Source organism: Heterocephalus glaber, unplaced genomic scaffold (assembly GCF_053883595.1).
Source record: "Heterocephalus glaber isolate CG9 unplaced genomic scaffold, H.glaber_assembly_v1.0 deba00001608, whole genome shotgun sequence".
Classification (NCBI taxonomy): domain Eukaryota; kingdom Metazoa; phylum Chordata; class Mammalia; order Rodentia; family Bathyergidae; genus Heterocephalus; species Heterocephalus glaber.
The window spans coordinates 35,619,911-35,632,283 of NW_028258379.1; positions in this window are offsets into that span (position 1 = coordinate 35,619,911).

Here is a 12,373-nt window from a genome sequence, read left to right on the forward strand (position 1 = left end):
TGTTTATGGAGAATTTTTTTATTGAAAATATTTTAGTACTATAAGGGAAATTTTCTTAATGTAATCATACATGGAAAGTTGTATTTATAAAGAATAATCTCAGTGGCATTGTACACAGCATTGTAGAAATAAGAATTAGCAAAAACACTCACTGAACATAGTCTTCCAAGAATTAACCCATTTAGTTCTCAGTCAAATCCAGGAAGCAGGTGACATGAGAAGAAATAAAGTCTCCTATGAGGTGAGGGGTTGATCGGTCCTGGCCATACTACTGTAGATCTAAGATCTACACGCAGATCTGCCCCCAAACATACACATTCAGTGAGCCCATTCGCTGATGCAAACATATGCATCCACAAATTTAAATTTTAGTTTTAAATTTGAAAACTTACAGAGGAGAGCATGCATATTAGCACATGAATACACAGTAGTTAACTGCGGGGTAGAAGTGACATGGCTTGGGAGTTTTCCTCATTACACTTTCCTTCACTTTCACCAATTTCTGCATCAAGCATGCACTACCTTTGTTTTGTTTTGTACCAGGGATCGAACTCGGGTCCTCACGCTTGCAATGCACTACCTTTGAAATCAGAAAAAAATGTATTTATTTTACAGTGGAACCTTGTAGCTTAATCAAATAAGATGATTCATGAATAGTAAACAAATGTTTCTCTATCTGGAAAAAGATGAGCAAAGGAGTCAAATTAAGTATGATTGCATTGTGAGACCTACTTATTTTCTTGCTACCTCTTATTTATGTTCTACATTTGGTTGAGCACAACTTTTAGAATCGGAAAAAAAGGGGAGAACAAATCATGTGCACAGGACTATTTTTTTTACTTCTCCTTGATTATAGCAAGGCAAGCATGTCTGTCCCTACTGGAGAAGCAGAAGCAATGTGGGCCACACCACAAAGCAAAAGAATTCTTGTTGACTCCCTAGGAATTAAGACACTGGGACAGTAACCACCTTCATAATGGAATTAAAGTGCCTTAAGCTGAATATTTCTGTTCCACACTTCTGGTTCAGTGACACAACTGTGTCCTCGCGCTGGCAGGGCAGAATCAGAGTCAAACACGTGGTCACAATGGAGGTAAGAGAAGGACTGGCAGGCTGTGTTGAACCTCATCCAGCCAGAATGAAGGGACTCCCAGAAAGAGTGCCTGGCAGCTTATTGGGGTGGTAGGCATTCCCTAACCCAACTGCCCATTCTCAGATTCAACCAACTGTAGTTAGGAAATATGCAGGAAAACAAGTACATCTTCCGCAAGCAATGTAGACTAATGATGATTCCCACAGTATTTCCACTGTATTAGGCATTATAAGTAATCTATTGGGGAAAGTATGTAGCAGGATATGCATAGGTTATTGCAAATACTATAGCATTTGATATCAAGGACTTGAGCATCTGTGGATTTGGGTATTTATGTGGTCCTGAAACCAATCCTCAGTAGACTGTGAGAAATAACTGTGCTCCTGAAATCAAGTCTTGGCTTATCAAGGGGTTTTAAGAAAAAGAATGATTGAAAAAAAAACAGAGAGACCCAGGAAAAGAAGGTAGGACAGGTGTGTAGCTAACTTGTCAGGTCTGGCTGCCTCACTGTTTCTTGGAGTGATGCCCACCTACTTGGGTTCACTGGGATGTCTTGATGTGTGTCGGCAGATTTCGGGTGAAGAGCTGATATGTGCCCACCCTCCTGGTCCCTAGGAGTGGGGCATGGGGGCTGCTGGGACTGCTGCTGTGTTGGGGTTCTGAGCATCACAGTGTGGTAAAGCCAGGTTCTTTCCGCTAATTATTTAGCAGGTATGATCAAGAACTGCAATGAATGCCTAAAGTTTAAAAAAATAATTATTACAGTACAAGGCAGGTTGCTGTCCATCCTCCTCAAAATCCTCCTTCTCATTTTGAACACATTTATCCCATTGTTCTTGTCACTTTCTGAAGCATTTCTGGAAGTCCTCTTTCATGAGTATCTTTAGTTGTGCTGTCCTAGCTGCCTCAGTGTCCTGAATCAATTCAAACCTCTTACCTTTCCTGAGCATTTTACTTTTCAGAAGACCCGGAAGTCACACGGTGCCAGATCCGCTGAATAAGGTGGATGAGGTCACATGGTCATGTTTTTACAAGCCTGCCTTTCCAGTGAATGACACTCAGCAGCACATTCACTATTTTTTTTTCATCATACTTCATAAAGACACCCACGAAAGAAGGCTCCAGAACTGCTTCAGAAAATGGTAAGAACAATGGGATAAGTGTGTTTTTGAAGTGAGATGGAGTATTTCAGGGGGATTAATGGCAATGTGACTTTTACTATGATAAGCTCTATAATATTTAGATATTCAGCATCTATTTTGATCATTTTGGTCCCAAATTTTATTTGTTGACTACAGTTTAGAGGAAGAGAGGTACTGACTCCTGATGTCATGATGGGATGCAAGGCCACAGTCCCTGTCACTGGCCTTAGCTGCTTTTCCCCTTCAGCGTCCTGCCTGTCTCTGATTCCTGAGAGTCCAGAGCAGGTGAGACACTTTAAACACTGTCTGTTGTTAAAGGCTAGCCTGGGGCCCCATCAAACCAGCCCTCTTTCAGCAGGCCCCTTCCAGACACTGTGCAGCAAGCAAGAGACTGCTTCCTTCTGATAGCCTGGCACAGAAAGAGAAGCTCTCAGATCTGGGTCTGCAAGCCAAGGAAGTGGCTCTGCTCTCTGGCTGAGGACCTTGGGTCAGGCTTCCTCCTGGAGCCACAGCTTCCTCCGGGCGAGGTGGCCTGGAGCCTCTCGAAGGCTCCTGGGGCACGGTTACCTCCACAAGCTCCCTCCTCCCCTTTCCCTTCCCCACAGGGCTCTCAGTCCATGGCCCTAGCTGAAGTCTGCTGAAATAATGTTTTCTCTGTCATCTCCAGAGTCTCCTCTGAGCTGGAGTGGGGTGCAGTGCAGTGCAGTGCAGCTGGTCAAGTCTCTCGAGTCCCTAGCCTCATCCCCATCCAAAGAAGCTGGCTTTGAGGGTTACCCAAGCCACTGTAAAACTCTCTGCTGTGGGCAAGCTGGGGTAGGAAATACCTGGCACGTGTAGCCGGATGCCTGCTCCTCCTCACCATGCCTCCTGATGATCTGGCCCTTAGTTTCTCTCCTTTAAAATGAGAATGAGTGGGGCTGGGGATTTAGCTCAGTGGTTCTGGCACCTGCCTCACAAAAGCAAGGTCCTGAGGTTGATCCCTGGTACCAAAAAAAAAAAAAAAGAGAGAGAGAGAATGAGTGGGTGCCACTAAAGATCAAATGACGATACTCAGGTGACTTGTTAGAGGCAAACTGAAGGACCTTAATCCTTGGCTCTGCTTGCAGCAAGGTCTGGTAGTATAGGTATTGACATTTCTTAGTAGTTTTAAAAACATCCAAATGGCCAATTTCCGCTGGGTGTGGTGGTGCATGCCTGTAATCCTAGTACTCTGGGAGACAGAGGCAGGAGAATTACAAGTTCAAGCCCAATCTGGGTAGTTTAGCCATTTAGAAAGGCCTGGTCTCAAAACAAGAAATAAAAGTGGAGGAGGGTGAGATGTACCTTAGTGCCAAGAAATTGGGTTCAACCACGTAGTCTTCTCCCCATCAACAAAAACCCAATCTCTTTATTTTGATTTTCTAGAATTTGACTGAAGATAAAACTTAACTGCTTCATCAGCATTGGAAAGTGCTGGCCTCGCTGAGGAGCTTTGATTTCATCTATAAAATGAAGAGCAAATACTACCCAGCTCTAGAAGTTTCTAGGGTCCACAGGATGATTCAGTGTAGATGTGCTTGGCTAGCCCCAAAGCCCACTCTGATGCAAAGATAATGGAAAGTGTGGATTGCTATGGTTACGCACCCCATGTTTGGTAATCAGGGAATTCACTTGAGCGCCATGGAGTTCTGCTGGTATCAGAGGGGCCCTGAGGAGGTCCAAGGTCAAGAGGCATGTTGTCACCATCACCAGCACACAGACACACAGCAGGCTCTCAGGAAACAGAAGTTTCACATTTGCCACCAGGTTGTTGGAATAGGCGGTATCTGGTCAGCTTCGTTTGTTAATCTTTCTCCCACTCGTTAAACTGGTCATGTTTTATGTCAACTTTAATGCTTTCCAGAGTTGGCCTTAGTTTCATTCTAACTCAGCACATTGCTCCCAATCTTTTACATACCTCAAGGGAGCTTGGCCATTACAAATTGATATTTTATTTTGCCTGAAGCTACTCCTGTATGCATTTTTTTAAAGTGTAGATTTCAACAGCAACCAGCTGGGCCATGGAGTCCCTCCCTGTGGGCAGCGTTGGACAGGCTTGGTGTGTTCTAGGATGCTGAGATTCGTACATTTCACAGTCTTGGTGTTAAAAAATAATTTTTTTTCAGGAACAGCAACAGCAACTTATCTTGCTTTTATCTCTAACTTTCTCTCTCAAGAGAATTCCTAGGGTTTCTTTTTGTCAGAACTATGTATATAAATGAGTTATTTCCTATTTCAGGACCATTTGAGAGAACTCTACAAATGGAAATTGGCCTGGGCAGCAAACTATATATACACACAAACATATATGAGATTTCATATAATATGCAATGTGAAGATGACACAGGAAGCATACTATACCACTTCCTGTGCATACCGGGCATCCATTCTTTGATAGGCATGGTACTACCTTGGGTATTACCTGGTTTTTTGTTCCAAAAGCCCTGTGTTTGTACCCTGGTCCTACCACTTACTAGATGGGTGATGTTAGGCAGCTTATTGATCCCAATAGAAACATTATATCATCTAAAATGAGGCGCACCTTACAATTGGTGACATCATTCAATTAAAATTATCAGCATATTTTTCTTTCTTTGTGGTACATTAAATAATGATGTATCCCACAATGGATGTACCTAAATTCAATGACATCCAGTAGCTACCATTTCTAAATTTCAATTTCAATCTCTGCAAAATAGGAGCATTGCTAACAAGGTGTTGCTGAGGATTAAAGTAATGAATGGATTCAGTAGATTTCTTAGTATGGGCATGTGATAAAAGACCCCTATGATTGTCACAGTAACTTATTAATAATAGTTATGATTTAAAATGTAGATATCCTGCTGATTGTATTTGTTCTCATTATATTGATAAGTCTAGATATCTAGACATAATAGATATCAAGACTTATAAAGAGTTACGTACCCAAAGCCAAGATCAAATTCAAATGTCTCTGCTTCCAGAATTCATATTTATCCCACTTAAACCAACTTGGTATGTAAATAGATTTTTGTATATCATGTGTTATTCAAATATAACATGTAACTCATTGTTCATAACCCACAAATCTATGCTACTTCTCTAGAACAAGAAAAGAGCCAGTGGAATCTCCAACACCCTAAGAACCCCTGGTTGTGTGCTACTGATTCTGACCATATTTATCTCCAGGTACCTCCAAATGCTCTGGTTACTGAATCACCTTGGATACCTCCAGAAATCACTCCATATTGCACTGTGCAAGTCAGCAAATTCTGCTCACTTTAATATACATGAGGAAGAGGGAGGGATATTTCTCACTGAAACTTTTATGGAAAATTTTGCATTTATTGATTTTTTGTTTATATCTTAATCTTTAAATACACCCCCTGCACACACACGCACACACACGCATGCACTAAAAATGATTCCTATGGCCATGTTTGTTCAACCAAACAAAAGTATAGCATATTGACAACATTATCTGTCATTCCCACATTTCACCTGGAGTAGAAAACTGTTTGATCTCAAAAGCTTGCAGACTGCATCAGTTCACAAGACTATCTTTTATTCATGCGCATTAAAATAAAGACAACCATATGCAAGGGTTTCTACAACTCTGGAAAAGAGGAAAATGAAACCTACTTCTGTTAGAAAAGCTCAGCATCTCGATTACACTGGCAGTGGTCCTCCTATTAGCTTTTCCACATTTTCTCTGGGTCCTGTGTATTGTCAATGATCAGCACATGTTCCAAGGATTGTTGAGCTGGCAATGCCCTTTAGAGCTCTCTACTTTCCAAGGGAGAAAACCAAAGATCCAATGGCTCAAGGCCTCTCCTGTGGTCACATGTCACATTCTGCACAGGACAAGACTAGAAAAAACACGTTATCTGCTTTGTAGGTCTCAGCGGGAATCCAGGTTCTGAAAGGGATGGGAGAATCTCGGGGAAAATATTTCGTCTCTTCAGGTTTCTGTTTTCTCTTCTGGAAAATGAGAGTCATAGTACTGACTAAACAGGCTTGTTCTGAGAACTAAGTACAACAACATACATAAAGGTGTTGGCCCTGTGTATAGCATAGTTCCATGTACCCGTTTTACTTCAATTTATTGGCTTTGTGATTCCTTGCTGCAGAAACAGTGACATAAAGTGATGCATTTGTGATAGATGTCAATTTACTGTGTAAACCATAAAAACACCTGGGTTGTCTCATTCAACAAGAATTATCTATTGCTGTTGGCTGATATTTCATGTTTCGCAATCCTGGAAGCCAAAGGCAGCCCTGCCTCACTCCCTGTCTGGGTGTGAGATGGGGCTTCTGGTAGCCCAGGGTCTGGGGTCCTCTGGAACAGTCTGTCCACTTGCTGTCCTGCAGTCGTTGGGTTACCAGGCTACACGGTCTCTGTCTTGGAGAACTCGGCACTGTGTGGCCAGGAAGGCGGTTCCAACTCAGCCAACTTGGAAAACGTGATTTTGTGTACTGCTTTTTTCTTCTCATTTCAGAGACAAACATCACTGATGATTGTTCTCCGGAGAGCAGTGTGTTTTTATTTAGATGCCCTGTGCTCCTTGACTGCCCACAGGCCCACGCATGGCACCAGCAGATGCTTAAGTCTCATTTTTCTACCACCCACTGTATGTTTCTAGGCAGGTCATTCATTCCACGTTGAACTTGAATGTCACTTAAAATCCCTCCAGGGGCCAGGTTTTCTGGTCTGTTGAACTAAAAATATGTAAAATGCTGCCATTCACTGAGCCCACTAGGTTATCTCATTTGGTTCCTGCAGGATGTGTGTGATGGAGGCAACTGGATGCCCCGTTGGTAGAAGAGGAAGCAGCGCAGAGAAACCTCATTACCTGATTAGGTCACCCAGCTAATAATTAAGGGAGATCTAAGATGCGGCGGAGGCCCAAGCTCACCATTTGTTATGCTTTGCTTCCTCCACCCACACCCTGATGTTTGACACTGGAAGGAAGATGTGCTCTTTTCTTTAATAAAAATAAAGTCAGTGAAGACATTGAGGACAGGGCTGTTGAAGTGAACAGTCTGCTGAGCACAGACCTCATCCCAGGGCAGAAGTGGATGCAGAACCCCAAGCTTTGCTCCCCCAGCATCAGGCCAGTGGGTCAGGGGTCTTTGTCTCTACTCCCTGGGTTTGGGGCTCAGTTGCACAAGTGCTGCCCTCAGGCGTAGGGGCAGTGACTCTGGTTACTGAGTCTCTGCATCCTGTGGCTGCGTCTCTGCATTCTGCCCAAGGACGTCCTATGCCCATTGCTTTCTGATCACAGCCCTGCCCTTCCTGCCTCACAGGCACTGCAGTCCCTTCACCTGCACCTCGGTGTAGGCGCCTTTGTGCAGAGTCATGCTCCCACCCTCAGGTACAGGCAGGACTGGCGCTAAAGCCTGTCTATCTTCATATTCCTCGTACCAACTGGGGACCTGCATTACCCTTCCCCAAACCCTACAGCCCAAGGGAGGCGGTGGCCAGGACCCATCCTCTGCCGCACACAAGGGACCTCCCTTGAGTGTAGTTTTCCTCTACTTCCCTCTCCCCTTCTTCCCTATATTTGCAGGAGCAAAGTGCCACAGACTGGGCAGCTTAGCACAGATTGGCTTCCTACAGTGGAGGAGGCCAGAGTCCAAGGCCAGGGTGTTGAACAAGGCTTCTGAGTCCTCTCTCACAGCTTTCAGGCGGTCATCCTCTCTGTATCAGAATGGAGTGCGTGTCTGTGTCCTTCTCTCCTCTTATCAGGGCTCCACTCAGGAGCCCTTGCTTACACTTAGTTACATTTAAAGACCCTCTGTCCAAATGTAGTCACATTATAAGGTCCTGGGAGTTGGGATTTTAATCCAGGCGTATTGGAGAAACAAACTTCAGTTTTCAACACACAAGTCTTTTCTTTGACTTATTTTCACTCTTTCAAGAATCCTAAGATGAAGGCAAGAACTGGTCTTGTTTGATCATGCATCTGTCCACATCTTTCTCCTGATTTCAGTGTGGACCACAGCTTTCGAAATTCCAATGCCCACCCTTTGTTTGACATCTTGGTTCTGTGGGCTGTGACCGGTCTGCTCCAAAGAAATGGGGGCCGGCAACTCGGTTGGTTGTGCTAGACGCAAAGGCTGAGGATTGCAGCAAGCACATACAGTAGGAGTGTGCATGTGTGTGGGGTGGGGAAATGGCAGATAGTTCTTGAAAATCAGAAACTTTTCACCTATTTCCCTTCATGTGCGAGTTACTGTATTGCTGCTCACATTCATTCTTCTTTTCTTTTTCACATACATTATTCTTGAGCACATAAGCCTAGACAGCCTCATGCACTTGTATTCTTAGCTCTACTTTTAGGATGAGCTCAGAGAGGTGGCTACCCAAAGGCGTACATCTATTAAGGCAGAGATAAACTTTAAAGTCAGTGGTAGCTGTCCTGCACACGTCCTCTGCTATGTCTCTATCCCAAGATCATGGGGTGAGGCGACAGTGGTGAAGTTCCCTGAGGTCTCTGAGCCTCACCGTCAGGTGTCCTAGGATGCCAGGCTTAGCTTCCGCTCCCTCAGCATGGCTCCCTGGAAGTCTGAGAGGAGGTGAGGAAGGACTGATTGTGGCATAGGCACGGACTCTGTCCCATGAGCATGGTGAGGTGCCCTCACTGGGATGACGCTTTTGTGCTTTCTCGATCTGGTCAGTTTCTGAGCAAGTCCATGTGATGTCCACCCACGGAGGAGCAAGCCCAAACTAAAACTAACGCCAGCACCTCCAGTTATGAGGTGGAGCGCCCTGCATTCATTTGCTCGAATATAGTGCAGAAGAAACCTCTGTTCCACTCAGGCGGGAAGAATGGTTTTCTTCTCAGAGGCAGGGGGAGCCGTGAAGGGCTGGGGGAGCTCCAGAGGCCCCTGAGGGAGTGGTGGGCAGCTTGGCTTGTTCCTTCCCTTGCAGGGGGTGCCAGGAGGACTGTTCTATGACCAGGATGTTTCCTTGTGGCTGGGCTTGGTGGCACAGGCCTGTAATCTGGGTACTCTGGAGGTTGAGGCTGAAGGATCACAATTAGTAGCTCACCTTGTGAAACTTAGTCACTTAGCAAGATCCTGTTCTAAATTTTTAAAAAATCATAAAAGGGGCTGGAGAGATAGCTCGGTGCAAAGGCCCTGGATTCAAGCTCTAGAACTGAAAAAATAAAACATTGTTTGTTTGTGGCAAAACTGCAGTGTCATTCACTCTGCTCGGTCCTTTTTAGTGCATACACACACGTGCACACACACACGTGCACACACATTGTCTCCCCCTAAACAACAGAATGATTCTGATACATCTTGTACCTAACCAAAAGTAATATCTCCACAATTTCAATGGGCTAATTATACACTCCTGGTCATCCTGAAAAGTGCCTATTTTGGGTCTTTATGTCTTGACAATGGTCAGGATCCTCAGCTGGAAAATTAGGATACAGACGGCGAATTTCAATGACTGCGACCTTGGCAAGTTGAGTACTGAGATTTCCCTTGTGCTGGGGCCCAGGGGAGGCCTGCAGGCATCCTGGCCAGCTGAGGTGGCTGCCTCCAGACTGACCTCTGCCCTCCTTCCACCCGAGTGACTGGAGGAGCCCAGGGAAGCTTGGCCAGAGTGCAGAGCTCCTGCAGTGCCCTAGAATCCGGGCATCACTTGCCTTTCTGCTTCTGTGCTTTGCCAATGTCCATTACAGCAGAAGCTTCTTCTGCCTCTTTTCTTTCTCCTCCTCTCTCCTTTCCTCTCCTACCACCTCCTTGTTTCTCCTTTCCTTTTCAAGACAGATGAATGAATGTTCCATCTTTCAAACCTAAGGGAGTGTTGCTTTGCTAACTTGTGCTACAGTTGTATTTAGTGCTAGATCATTTACAGTTGCCATTTTAGTAAATGCTTGATAAAGTCAAGATGCATCATCCCAATTTACAGATGGAAGCCTGGGTCCGAGGACAGCCACATGGTCATCATGGCCGGAGAGCGTGGTTCTCCTGCTTTCCCCGCTTTCTCCATCCATATCAGAGCAACAGGAAGCTCCAGCCGGTTACTACCCAGGGGCTCCTTCCACCATGTGCAACTCCTTTCCAGAAGCTGGACAAAACTGGGTTGAGGGCCAGGAATTTAGCTCAGTGGTGCCACCGACTACCTTGACCGGTCCCGAGTTCAGTTCTTGATAACAAAACAAACAAAAAACAGGATTTTGTGATATTCAGGGCCAGCTTAGACTTCCCCCTGGAGCAAGTCCCTAAATCCCAGGCAGCTGGAAGCTTCATGAGGTCAGACCTGGGGTCTCATTGTGCCCTTCTCCTGGGTTGATTTGAGCTCAGCATCCTGGGTGGGGCTGGGAGTGGGCGGCATGAGCCCAGGGCCTCATGAGCAGAAGTCACAGCTGTGTCCCACTAAGGCGCACGCCTGCCAACGTACACAATCAATATTAGTAGGAGGCTCTCCAAGAAGTCACTACCCGGTGTCCACTCAGATCTGGACTGTGTCAGCATTCTAGCAGCCACAGGGACTTCTGAAGGAAGAAGAGCACCCAGCATGGTTTTCCCATGGCTCAGACACATGAGGGAGGCTGCACCTGGTCAACACCTCCATCACCGTCAGCCTTCTCCTCATGCAGAAAGTCCGGGAACTTCCATGTCTCCAGAAACAGTAACAGCATGGGAGTTGTGATCACAAGATACAGTGAATGCTTAAATCGAAAACATACATTACTGGAAAAGACACATAGGCATGGACCCCCTTTAAAATACTCCCTCTTGCTTCAAAGGCATATATCCTGTTGCTCTTGCCACTTTCTGAAGCAGTCATAGTAGTTCTCTATTGTGAGAGTCTCTAGTCGTGCTGTCATGGCTGCCTGAATTGCTGAACTGACTCAAAACCTTTCCCTTTCATGGTCACATTGATGTTGGGTAAAGCCAGAAGTTGCACAGTGCCAGGTCTGAAGAATTAGGGGTATAAGGGCTAATAAAGTAAAATAATAATGTTTTTATTTTATTTGTCATTAGTATTTTGAATTGATTCAGGACAATGAGGCAGCCACAAGAAGACACTCATTGAAGGTTCGTTGATGTACAGCTCACCACTAAACACCAACACAAGTAGACTCGCATGAAAGAGGACTTCCAGAACTGCTTCAGAAAAGGACAAGAAGGATGGGAGAAGTGTGTCTTCAGTGAGGGAAGTATTGTGAGGGTGAATAATGGCAATGTGTCTCTCATTGTGATAAATTTTAAAAAGTTAAACATTCGTTGTATTTGCATTACACTTTGTACAGAGAGAGAAGACGGTATTTACTGGCTCCTGACAATCTCAAGTGTGGAGAAGTCCCAGGGCTTCTGGTAACAGCAGAGCCCATGTTCACTGGCTCAGGAACACGGGACCTGATAGTCTCAGCACCACCCTGAGGCTGAGCGTGTGAGACAGGACAGCTCCAGAGTCCAAACGCTGCAGACCTTGGAGTTCTGATGTCCGTGGATAGGAGCAGAAGGTATCCCAGCTCCAATGGAGAGAGAAAGAGGGCAAATTTCCTACGCATTTTGCAGATGTAGATGGAAATGAGTTTGGGGCTGGAGGGGCAGCCATGATCACACCAGCAGGAGGATCTAGTCAAGGATCTAGTTTCCTTGTCCTGGGCCCAGAGGAGCCACTTCCATGAGTGATCCTTAATCCAAAACCAAACTCAAGCCATTTGGTTAGAAATGAGCGGAATGAAAGTTCTAGAAGCTGGCCCAGCCTTACCCAGCCTGTCTCATCTGTCTACCTTCACACCTGTGTCCCTCTCCACTCTGTCCCAGCATAAGGCTGGCATCCGAAGACCCAGCCCAGGGCCCATACACCTCTCTAAGCCTCCAACTCAGGCCAGTGACAGCCCCAAGTCTGTGTCCCTACTGGTGACAATGGGCATAAATGTAAAACCCCTGCCCCAGAGTGGACTTGGTGGGTTCGGGGGACCTGTGCAGGCTGTGACTGTGCAGGATCCCTCTCAGTGCTGCTGCCCCCCATAGTGGCATCTCCCTTGCATCTCCCTTGTCTCTCTGGGGGAAGATGGGAGTGAACATTTGCTGACCTCCAGCCTATGAGGCCCAGAGAGGTACGGCAAGAAGCCTGGGATCACACAGCAAGCTCTGGAGGAGATGAGCC